General features: G+C 32.2%; 1 long non-coding RNA gene across 1 annotated transcript; it reads left to right on the top strand.

The window, feature by feature from the left end:
• The first annotated feature begins 854 nt into the window (after positions 1–854).
• LOC127732331 (uncharacterized) lies at positions 855–2287 on the top strand. The gene is made up of 3 exons (XR_007996191.1): positions 855–908; positions 1653–1823; positions 2254–2287. It is a non-coding gene; the product is annotated as an uncharacterized LOC127732331 (long non-coding RNA).
• Positions 2288–12503: the final 10216 nt, after the last annotated feature.

The raw sequence follows: 12503 nt of genomic DNA, 5'->3' as shown, positions 1-12503 counted from the left end.
TGACAGTTGATTTTGAAGATCTTGAAAAGAGAGATGATCAGAATCATTTGAAAAAAGGCTTATCAAAAAGTTTGCATCAAATGTCTGTAAAGTAAGCTATATGAATGTACCACTATGCATCCAATGCTACACTTTAGTAACTAATTATACTTAAACAAAGTGTTTTTGTTTTTTTTTTTGGTTCAGATTTGACTTATAATCCTAAAGCAGAATTCCTGAACCTATATATAAAGAAAAGACATGGTATGATTGCCAATGAGACAACTCTCCACAAGAGACCAACTGATACAGAAATTAACAACTGTAGCTCACTGTATAGCCTTCAACAACGAGCAAAGCCTATACCGCATAATCAACTATAAGAGGCCCCAAAATGACAAATGTAAAACAATTCAAACGAGAAAACTAACTGCCTAATTTATGTACAAAATAATGAACGAAAAAAACAAATGTGTAACACGTCAACAAACGACAACCACTGAATTACAGGCTCCTGACTTGGGACAGACACATACATACAGAACATGGAGGGGTTAATGTATGTTGGTTGAATGATGTGTAATTTTCTGGTGATAAATTTGAAAAAAAATATTGACAACATTGAAAACATTGTTTTTGAAACACATTCTCATTGGATAAAAACCCAAAACAAAAACAAAATTGATATTTTTCTAGTTAATTGAATAAACAAAGGTAATAACTAATTTTATTTGAAGGTTCAAGGAACTTAAACAGGATGATACCATAGAATATATACTAAGATGTTTCATGTATGCAATTACGGGAGGAACAACTGAAGATGATATAAAAGTATCTCTAGACAGAATTGTACCACATATATTTGGCAATCACGACAGTTGCAGAGAGGTCACATGGTGTAAATATAAGGAGAATCCAACAAATTTTAAGTAAGATTCTATGATTCAGACAAGGTACTAAGTATGGGTAAAATTCTAAATTATCAATGACCAATAAACCTTCTTTACAAAAAGTCTTAGAAAACATGTGAAATCTTTAGTTTTATTATGCTAGTAGCATAATAAAGCCTCTCTCTGTAAAAAGGGTCATCAGATATCCCGGAGTCTGTGTTAACTTCTATGAAATAAAAACCTAAAATATGTTTTATTTATCATGTTCCTGTTAACCTAATAAACTTTAAGGCTCTTGCCATTTCCTGCAGTTTTTTTTTCTAACTTTCCTAATACCAAAACTATTTTTAATCTTATTTAAACTTTTTCCATTGGAATAATCAACATACTGAAAATTCAGAAATTATTGTGCGCATTTATGACTGCGATTTTGTCATTTTAGACGAAAATGCGATTTTAATTTTTGTGATATTGAGAAATATCTTGTTTAATTCATATAAAAAATTTCAGAATGCGAGTTAGAATTAACGCGAGTTTAACCCTGTCACATTTTTCGCAATAATTTTTGAATTTAAAGAAATATAAAAGTAGCAGAATGATAATAATAAGCCTTTACTTTATTGTTATGAAACAATACTTTATTTATTTGACACGGTCTCTGAAAAAAACCCAGGAGCTTCAAATGAGAAAGATGTTTTCTAATGCTGGTCAAATTAATTCAGTATTGTTTGGCTGTAACCATGTGTTGTATATGTATTGATGTAGCATGCAACACAATTATAGGTATAGGAGCCTTCCAGGTGGTAATCCACTAACAAATGAATCCCTGAAAGAAGAACTATTGGTATTGGTATCAAAATATACATCTCGGTCTAATGCTATAGCAGAATTAGGATCAACACAGGCAAATGAAAGCTTCAATCAGATGGCATCTTCAAAAGCACCAAAGTCAAGGTAAACACACATAAATATATGTATACTGCAACTAGTGCATTTACAGCCTATATTCAGTTGTAGACTTAAAAAGGTATCCTGGTTATCTTCCACGATGTAGTCTATTTAGAGACTATAGTATTAAACTAGTTATTTGTAACCCAGTAATCAAATTGAGAATGGAAATGGGGAATATGTTTAAGAGACAACAACCCGACAAAAGAGCTCATACAAATTAATTTTATATTTGCCAACAATGAACATGCATTGTCTATATTTATTAATAAATCTGATTATGTAAAAATGAAAGGTCACCACTCTACTTAATTCAGGTGATAGATTACTCAATTTGCTGGCTCCTTGGAGCCTCTTATTTTGTATGAAATTTTGTCTAATATACATTCTGCATATCTTTTTCTTTCATTGTATGTATAGAAATTGTATATTTCAGACATTATGGAGGATCATGTTCCCTTAAAAACAGACTATCTGCTGCAGTTCTTAAAAAAAATGAAGGCTACAGCTACTTGCCTAAGGTAAAATAAAACTTTATGTGTATTTATGTTTATTTTCTTTATGTGTGTAAGGATTAATTTAGAAGATATTGGTTTTATGTTTTATTAACACACATCTTTTGATCATATTTCCCCATGTTGGTCTCACCTAGCTGAGCTCTTGCTAGACTTTATGAAATGTCAAAGCTAAAGATATTGCAACAATTCTGATAGCTTGAAATCTTTAGTTATTTGTGGTTTGACCAGGCAAATTGCTTCAGACAAATCCCTTAGATCAGATATATTATGTCTATAAAAACTCTGTATTATTTGATGTCGATATATAAGCTGCTCCTCAAAAATCGTTTTAGCTCAAACTCCTTATCCCCTTACCACAAATGATAAAAACTTGATGCAAGTTATCCATGTACTAACCTGATGGTAAGTTGTAACTTCATATTCTACTGTATAAACATGATAAAGGACATTTTTTAGAAACATGGCATTGTTTTTGACAGGAAAAATTAGATACTGACCTCAGCTCTGACTCAGTCAATATTAGTGTTATTTTTTGTCAATACCATTCTAACCACTTCAAATATTCAAGATTGTATAATATCGGTGTCTTTAATTTATAGCTGTATTGATAAATCTTCTTTTTGTCTTATTTGCATTATAAATCAATTGTAATTTTTAGGTTAATGAAGCTTCAAATCTCTCTCCTGGTGATTTTACCACGTCTTTGACATCAAAAATGGATGCAAAAAGAAAGAAAAGAAAGCAGGCATCAAATAAAAAAGAAATTAAGAAAAGGAGGATTTCCTTTAAGAAAAAAAAGGATATAAATGAAAGGAAAAGCACTATTAAAGAGGGACCCACTTATGAGACACAATTTGAACTAAACATGGATAACACAGAAAATGTTCCTCAGATTCCTCAGCAAATTATGATTTCTGGTTCAGAAAGCAAAGTATTCTTTGACTTTGAAACTACTGGCTTAGGAAGAAATTGTGACATTACACAGATTGCTGCAAAAAATGGTGAGAATGTATTTCAGAAGTATGTAATTCCAAAGGTTGACATACAAATTGAGGCAAGCAGGGTTACTGGCATTACATACAGTCAGACTACCAACATTATGTACGTTCATTGAGAAAAAGTGGAACCAATTTCTATACAGAAAGCACTGTTAGACTTTTTAGAATTTTTATCTGTTTTTAGAAAAACCTATTTTAATTGGTCACAATATTTGATCACAAGAAGAATGCAACATGCCATTGCCACAATAAATTCAGCAAAATGTTTGGTTATTTCATCACAAGAAAACTGCAACATGCCATTGCCACATTAAATTCAGCAAAATGTTTAGTTATTTCATCACAAGAAAACTGGGACATGCTATTGCCATATTAGATTCAGCAAAATGTTTGGTTATTTCATCACAAGAAAACTGGAACATGCCATTGCCAAATTAAATTCAGCAAAATGTTTAGTTATTTCATCACAAGAAAACTGGGACATGCCATTGCCATGTTAGATTCAGCAAACTGTTTAGTTATTTCATCACAAGAAAACTATAACATGTTATTGCCACATTTGATTCAGCAAAATGTTTGGTTATTTCATCACAAGAAAACTAGAACATACTATTGCCACATAAATTCAGCAAAATGATTTGTTATTTCATCACAAGAAAACTGGGACATGCCATTGCCATATTAGATTCAGCAAAATGTTTAGTTATTTCATCACAAGAAAACTGGAACATGCCATTGCCAAATTAAATTCAGCAAAATGTTTAGTTATTTCATCACAAGAAAACTGGGACATGCCATTGCCATGTTAGATTCAGCAAACTGTTTAGTTATTTCATCACAAGAAAACTATAACATGTTATTGCCACATTTGATTCAGCAAAATGTTTGGTTATTTCATCACAAGAAAACTAGAACATACTATTGCCACATAAATTCAGCAAAATGATTTGTTATTTCATCACAAGAAAACTGGAACATGCCATTGCCATATTAGATTCAGAAAATGTTTGGTTATTTCATCACAATAAAACTGGAACATGCCATTGCCATATTAGATTCAGAAAATGTTTAGTTATTTCATCACAAGAAGAATGCAACATGCCATTGCCACAATAAATTCAGCAAAATGTTTGGTTATTTCATCACAAGAAAACTGCAACATGCCATTGCCACTTTAAATTCAGCAAAATGTTTAGTTATTTCATCACAAGAAAACTGGGACATGCTATTGCCATATTAGATTCAGCAAAATGTTTGGTTATTTCATCACAAGAAGAATGCAACATGCCATTGCCACATTAAATTCAGCAAAATGTTTGGTTATTTCATCACAAGAAAACTGGGACATGCCATTGCCATATTAGATTCAGCAAAATGTTTAGTTATTTCATCACAAGAAAACTGGAACATGCCATTGCCAAATTAAATTCAGCAAAATGTTTAGTTATTTCATCACAAGAAAACTGGGACATGCCATTGCCATGTTAGATTCAGCAAACTGTTAAGTTATTTCATCACAAGAAAACTGGAACATGCCATTGCCATATTAGATTCAGCAAAATGTTTGGTTATTTCATCACAAGAAAACTGGAACATGTCATTTCCACATTAAATTCAGCAAAATGCTTTGTTATTTCATCACAAGAAAACTGGGACAAATCAAAAGTTCACTTACATCAAAAAAAGGAAATTAGCCTAAATATGGAAAAAAATGACCAAGCTATCTCTTGAATATTATAGAGAGAGGATTCAGCAAAATGTTTGGTTATTTTATCACAAGAAAACTGGAACATGCCATTGCCATATTAGATTCAGCAAACTGTAGTTATTTCATCACAAGAAAACTAGGACATACTATTGTCACATAAATTCAGCAAAATGATTTGTTTTTTTTATCACAAGAAAACTGGAACATGCCATTGCCACATTAAATTCAGCAAAATGTTTGGTTATTTCATCACAAGAATATAAATAATGCTCGACTTGTATTCCTACGTGGAAAGACTGTATGTAACTGCAGATACATGTACATGTACATGGAACATTTAACAATATTTGTAAAAATGTCTCAAATGCATCAGCTTCTGAATGCGACACAATACATGTCAATTTACGATATTGACAAAGACATTCTACTATAACCGCCTACCAAAAAAAATAAAATGAATTGTGATGAATTTTTTGAAAGGATAGTCTTGAAAAAAACTGTGGTTGTCTGTTTGAAGGGACGCTAACTGATGTTGCTTAAGAACTAAAATTTACTGACAACCAAGTGTATGTTATAAACTTCGTGTGTACCAAGATAAATACGATTGGCCCAAAAATTTTGGCTGCAAAATGTTGCAGACGCTGAACAGTTGAAGGGTTGCCGCGTAGTACTTATAAAACCATTGACATTGTATTAATTAATATACTTCAACAGATATGTCTTTCCTGTTCCACACTGTCCTGTAACAATTAAGTTGTGACCCGCTAAAGCCAACTGCATAGCTTCTTGTGACATATTGACAATTGTTCTGTGATTTTTGGAAAATAAAGTCCGGGAAAATGTGAAAAATGTCCGGAAAATTGGTCCGGGAATATTTTGTGCATTATACTGACCTCAAAAATTCACTGCAGTACTACACTTCCTGTTTACACATCATGGATTCCGTGACAGGGCTCTAAAGGGAAAAACTCTCGAAAACTGCTACAAAAGCCGGGGTAAGTACATAAAAACATGATATTTATTAAGTGTAAACACTCAAGAGTTAGAATTCAATACTTTAATCCATGCTGATTAGCGTTTAAATATAGATTTAGGACAATCCTTGAAAAAGGCGTTGCATTCCTGTCGTTTCTCTACGAGAAGCTCTATTGATAGTCGACTTTATTATTTACAGAATTTTATTGATAGCATTTCCGATTCCTGTGGTTTAAGACTGTGTCATTGTGACTTATAAATGACATTGCTGAAAAATCTGCTTTTCACACACATTAACAATGAGGATATTACATTGCATGGAAACCCAAATCTCTGTTAGTGTAACACTCCTTACCTTTAGGAGACACATCTGTTCTAGCTGAAGTGTCTATTTGAATATTCAACTTTAACATTAAAGTAGCAGCCAAAAATGAAACAAGATGTAAACAAGGTCAATAAGTTATATAAAACAAAAAATGCAGCGTAAGCATGTAGTTCATCGAAAGAACTTTCAAAGTAAAATGAAAAGTTAAATGAAAGAATACTTATCAAAAACCATCTTGCAATAGTACAGAACTTAGATGGCTTTTTGATTGGGTATAAAATATGAATACTATTTCAGTACTGAAAATTGATTGAAATGTTCAGAACTGAAAAACTACTAAACTTTGCAGTACTGAAAAATGACTGCATTCTGCAGTACTGAAAAATGACTGAAATATTCAGTACTAAAAATGACTGAAATATTCAGTACTGAAAAATGACTGAAATTTGCAGTAATGAAAACAACTTTTTCTCAATATTACAGAAAACATTCATACAATTAATTGTACTGAATACATATGAGTAATAAATGTACTAATTGATGACTTTTTATACCAGTATTGTATTTGAAGTGGCATTTATATTGCATGTAAACGCTGTATAAATTCCTGGTAGTGTAAATAGTATTAAAACAAATTAAACAACGACTCAATCATAAAATGAGTCTGTATCATGGTTTTTTCCTGAACTTTTCCTATATCTCTTCTAGTAATGTTGTTAGATAAGAGGGGTGGTTGACATATATATAAAAACACTTTCGTTTAATCCCGGTACATTTTCTGTGAGTATCCCACGTCAGGAACGGTATCGTTAGTGGTAGTATGTCATATCGTAATGTTTCCCCCACTATTTAGAGAATTTAGTGTTAACGGCAGATCTTCGATTGCTTCTGTTGTATATATTTGTCTTTCATGGAATCGAGACAATTAAGATCGAGACATATGGACAATGTTTGGTCACCAGTCTATTTTTCGAAGACTATGTATGCATCACGATATTTTTTTTGTTATTTCTGTCGTTGGGCTGCTGTTCAATTGACGTTTAACCCACATCTGAATCTCCTTCAAGTTCACACTCAATTTTCCATGTACTCTGCCAGTAAAAATATATACATATAAATCTGATAGCACTTGTATGACATATTTTTTATGACACCTGTCTATTGTTGAAGACTATACACGTCTACCTCTAGATATCTTTCTGTTATTTCTGTAGTTGGGTTTCTGTCTCATTGACGTATACCTCACATCTCCTTTTGATTCAGCACTTAATTTTCCGTGCGTACAGATGTACAGATGATAGCGGAATGATTTTATTGTTTTCTGCTGAACGTCTAGTGGCAAATAACTCGTGCATATTAATGCCATTGTTTCAGAAAATCTAAGTGTTAAGATTTACACGTGTGACTACTTTTACACTTTTTTGGGGTGTTATTTGAGTGACGAAAAACAAAATTTCCAGAAACGCACACTTGCACTTGCTTCAAAGGTGTTAACGCACACACAGTTTTGGGAAAATAGCGCAGACGTCCTTGCACGCGCTATGTAAGTCTTACTAATTTTCTGGAGACAATTAAAGATGAGCACAAACTAAAAGAAGAGGAAAAGGAAAACAAAACCAACTCTCCTTTTTTCGTGATATTTTTTATATCAACAATAGTCAGACTCTTTTTTAAATGTTTTTGCGACTCTAAAAAGAACTTTTTTTAATCTGCAATTGTTTTCCTCTGTAATATTCTGTTTGGGTGTAAACACTTTAACTGGTTCTTCATCAGTGTTAACATTTGATTCTTTCTGTTTCACTGTATACCGATTTCTTTGATTATATCTCTGGTTTTTTTTTAGACGATTTATTGAATTGATTGAAAATTACTCTATTCCATGCTCTTTTGTTTTCCAAGTAATTAATATTAACAATAATCATGAAAATTAACAAGTTCCGGGTCAAATCCGATACCGATACCAATAGTATCTGTTACCTTATTTGTACGTTCCGCCTCTTGTCAGGCGCACCACCAAACGGTGTATATGGGATTTGCTATACACACGGGTCATAATCAAACATGAACTTCGTTATTATACAGGGATTGACACTACTACATTTAATCTTTGACCGAAAAAATATATCTACAAGTAGTTTCCGGTTGTAGTAAGAAAACCAGGACGGATTCAAACTGAAAGATTTTAAAAGCAGAGAGAACTGTACACCTTATAATCAGCATGACTTTATCAAATGATAATACGAATACTAAAATACTAGGTTTAAAATAGGGCGTAGGTACTTTAATTCAGTCATAGAATACTATAAATAATGTCATTTTAATCTGATAGCATTTCTTGTATGCTTTGGATCAAATACAGCGGAATGATTTTATTGGTTTCTGATTAACGTCCAGTGGCAAATACTTCATGCATATTAAACCCATTGTTTCAGAAAATCTAAGTCTAAAGATCTTACACATGTGACTACTTTGACACTTTTTTTATAAAATTTTCTAAGTGACGATAAAATGGAATACAAAATACAAATTCAAAATCAAAATCGTAAATATAAATTTAAACCTACATGTAATATAAATAAAACAGAAAGTATGGTTTCCATTTGACAATGAAAAACGATCTGGATAGGGCTATGCATTACTATTTTCTATTATATTTTTAGACTATTTTTCACTATTCTTTATTCATTTTGCTCATTATTTCCTAATATGTATCTTTCAGCCCTCCGTTTTTCTCTGTAATTCATTTTCTTTTTGTCTATTTTTTCTATTCTGTATATTTTTTGTTCTTTACTCTGTGTCCATTTTACCTATTATATTCTCTATTCTGTAATCCCAAACAAACACCAAGACCCTCACACATGCAGTTATGTCCGTTAGAACGGATGTACTTCAAAATATATTTCTGAAATCAAGGACATAATTGATAAAGCTAAATAGGTACGTTTTTCCTGTTTAATCACCATATCGATAAACGTAAAAGGTAAATGATCGAATAATCCCCCCTTTTTTTAGATCACCAAACAAATAAAAAGTCATGTTTCTCACAATAAAATATTTTTTAGATATTCAAAACTAACCATTATCTATATAGATAGTGTATCTACTTACTTTATTTATTATTTTAAATTACTTTTTATAATTATTTATTTCATGCAGTGCACATAGACTCTCTAACGAAATTTAACATTGCATATAATCGTTGTTTTGTACAATACTTATTTGTTTTGTTTGGAATAAAAAATTCAAATTCAAAATCATAAATAAAAATAAACATATGTGTTATATAAATAAAACAAAAAGTAAAGTGCCTATTATTTTCCTTTGACAGTGTAAAATATTGGGTCGAACATGAGGGTCTGGATGGATTCCTTCATTTCTCTATTCTTTAATTGTTTAGACCATTTTTCTATTCCTCATTTATTATGTCCATTATTTTCTAATCTGTATATTTAAGCTTCCTGTTATTCTCTATTTTTAATCTTTTTCCCTATTCTTTCTTTTTGTGCTGTATTCTGTGCCCTCTTTTACCTATTATTTTTCTCTATTCTGTAAACCCTAACCACATCCAGACCCTCAAACTTTCAGTTATACAACGACGTCTATATCCGTTAGAACAGTACTTAAAAATATATTTCCTAAATCAAGGATATAATTGATAAAGCTCAATCGGTACGTGTATCGATTAACGTAGATTGCAATCCGTTAAAGGTTATCCATGACCTAATTGTGACAAAGGCCAAAAATAGCTTGGGGTATACTCGCGTATGCATGGTTTATAAAGATAAACATACATAAGCTGGCGATACATTTATTGACATACAAAATGAACAAACCATGCAAACGGGATATTATGTTCGACACAGAACAGAAAGATTTCGATTTGGAGAAAGTTTTAGAACTATTGAAGAAATGATGATGGTACTGTAACGTTTGTTGGTCACTTTATTTGGTTCAGTTATCTATTTCATTATTAGTGTTTGTTAATTGTTTTCTCGGAAGATTGATTATTATTATTTTATTACTTTCCGAATTTTTCATTCATCAAATTTTAGTGACGTAACAAACATCGCATTAGCATTCAAAATATTTTCTCTTCTCGACCAATCAGAGAACTCGAGTAAGTTCCTGAGGAAATTTAGCTCGTGCAGTGATTGTCATCTGGAAATCAGTCCCAGCTCAGATTCTCGGGTGTGTAGACGTATAGGTAAAAAGGGAACTTTCCACCATGTACACGATTTTATAAAGTGGTCTCGGTGAGGAATCTCGCGCTATTTTTGTGCAATATTTAGTGTATTGAAGAAAAGGTGTATTTCTGCGTTTTCTTGGTAAGAAGTCCCCTCATCGAATTGTTAAAACTGGCTAGTTTTAGGTCAGGGTTTGCATTGAATATTTCAGCGGAAACTTTGAATATTTACGTATTGTAACGTAGTTTTTTTAGAAAGCAGTTCGCGGGTTAAATAAGTTAAATTATGAGCTGAGTTTTTGAATAGTTCTTTGAACTGAATAAAAGTTGTCAGTTTGCGAATATAGAGATTCGATTAACAGCTTGTCAGTTGTTTAGGTTAAAGTTATCTATACATGTAGATAGCTGGGAAAAAAGATTAAAGTTCGGGGTTATTATTTGTTGACATTTTCGTTCGTGTCTCAAATCTAAGACTTGAACTTAAAGACAGAAATTTAAATTATTAAAACGTTAACAAGCGAGTTTTAAATGCAAATCCTGGCCAGAACGGCAGAGTGAGTCTTTAGAGAAAATTACAGTTTTAAAAACATTTACCATTGTTCTAAGAAATATAGAGACTGCTGACTAAGAGACTATTGGGATTACAAAATCATAAATTTACTTTGAGACGCAGCTGAATAATATGGTCTAATAACAATTGTGTGTTGTTTAATAAAAATTGTGCTTTACTGAATTATTTTATTACAGATAAACGCCTTGTCTCTGGGTTGAGTTAAGTTTTGTGATTAATATTTATTCGTGTTACCCCTCTTTGTACAGGAAATAACCTAGACATCAGTCATCCCCCTTGAGCATGTGTTTCAGTATTTCCTGACTACAGATCGTTTGTGTGAAAGCATTTTCAGGACAGAACGAGTCTTATTTTGCTTCAACTTTCCTTCAGTGATTTACACGCTGGTTCTTATAATTTGTGAATATTTGGTATACTTGTTAAATTACTGGCCTTGAAATTGAGAACTAGTTTTCAAAAAGGTCTAACTTTTTGGTTGTCCCGTGCTTGAAACGACAACTATCATCATGTCGGGCTGGTATGTTTTGTCCGTCGGTCTGTTCCACCTTTATTCATTGTTTAATCCCAAACTTATTTACATGTAGTAACTTTACTCAGAGACTTACTTTGAAGATCAATTGGGATTGTTCTTCATATTAGAATTAGATATACCTAGAGATATTCCATTCGAAATGCAGCTTGATGCTTGTGGTATGAAACCGATGAGACAACTAATATACTGAACTTCTACGAGAACATTTGAGTTTGTGAGTTCTATAAATTCATTGAATATCCTCTTGTTGAGTGTTCTGTCTTGTGACGAACCAGATTGTTTCACCTGTTGATATAGATAGTCCGATACTAGGAAAGTCTGACTGCGGTCAAGGTAAAACATTAGCATCTGGTTAGTCGTAAGATCAGACTAGTCACTCTTGGTCATCACTTCGAGAAAGAGTCTATAAGCCATTTATGACTGGATGTCTGGGTATTATTACCATCAGATATATGGGTCATCAGTTCGAGAAAGAGGCTATAAGATATTTATGACTGGATATCTGGGTATTATAACCATCAGATATATGGGTCATCAGTTCGAGAAAGAGTCTAGAAGCTATTTATTACTGTATATCTGGGTATTATTACTATCAGATATATGGGTCATCAGTTCGAGTCTAGAAGCTATTTATGACTGGATATCTGGGTATTATTACTATCAGATATATGGGTCATCAGTTCGAGAAAGAGGCTAGAAGATATTTATGACTGGATATCTTGGTATTATTACTATCAGATATATGGGTCATCAGTTCGGGAAAGAGTCTAGAAGCTATTTATGACTGGATATCTTGGTATTATTACTATCAGATATATGGGTCATCAGTTCGAGAAAGAGTCTAGAAGCTATTTATGACTGGATATCTGGGTATTT

This window comes from Mytilus californianus, unplaced genomic scaffold, assembly GCF_021869535.1.
Source record: "Mytilus californianus isolate M0D057914Y unplaced genomic scaffold, xbMytCali1.0.p SCAF_23, whole genome shotgun sequence".
NCBI lineage: Eukaryota > Metazoa > Mollusca > Bivalvia > Mytilida > Mytilidae > Mytilus > Mytilus californianus.
This window is presented reverse-complemented; position numbering and strand designations above follow the sequence as displayed.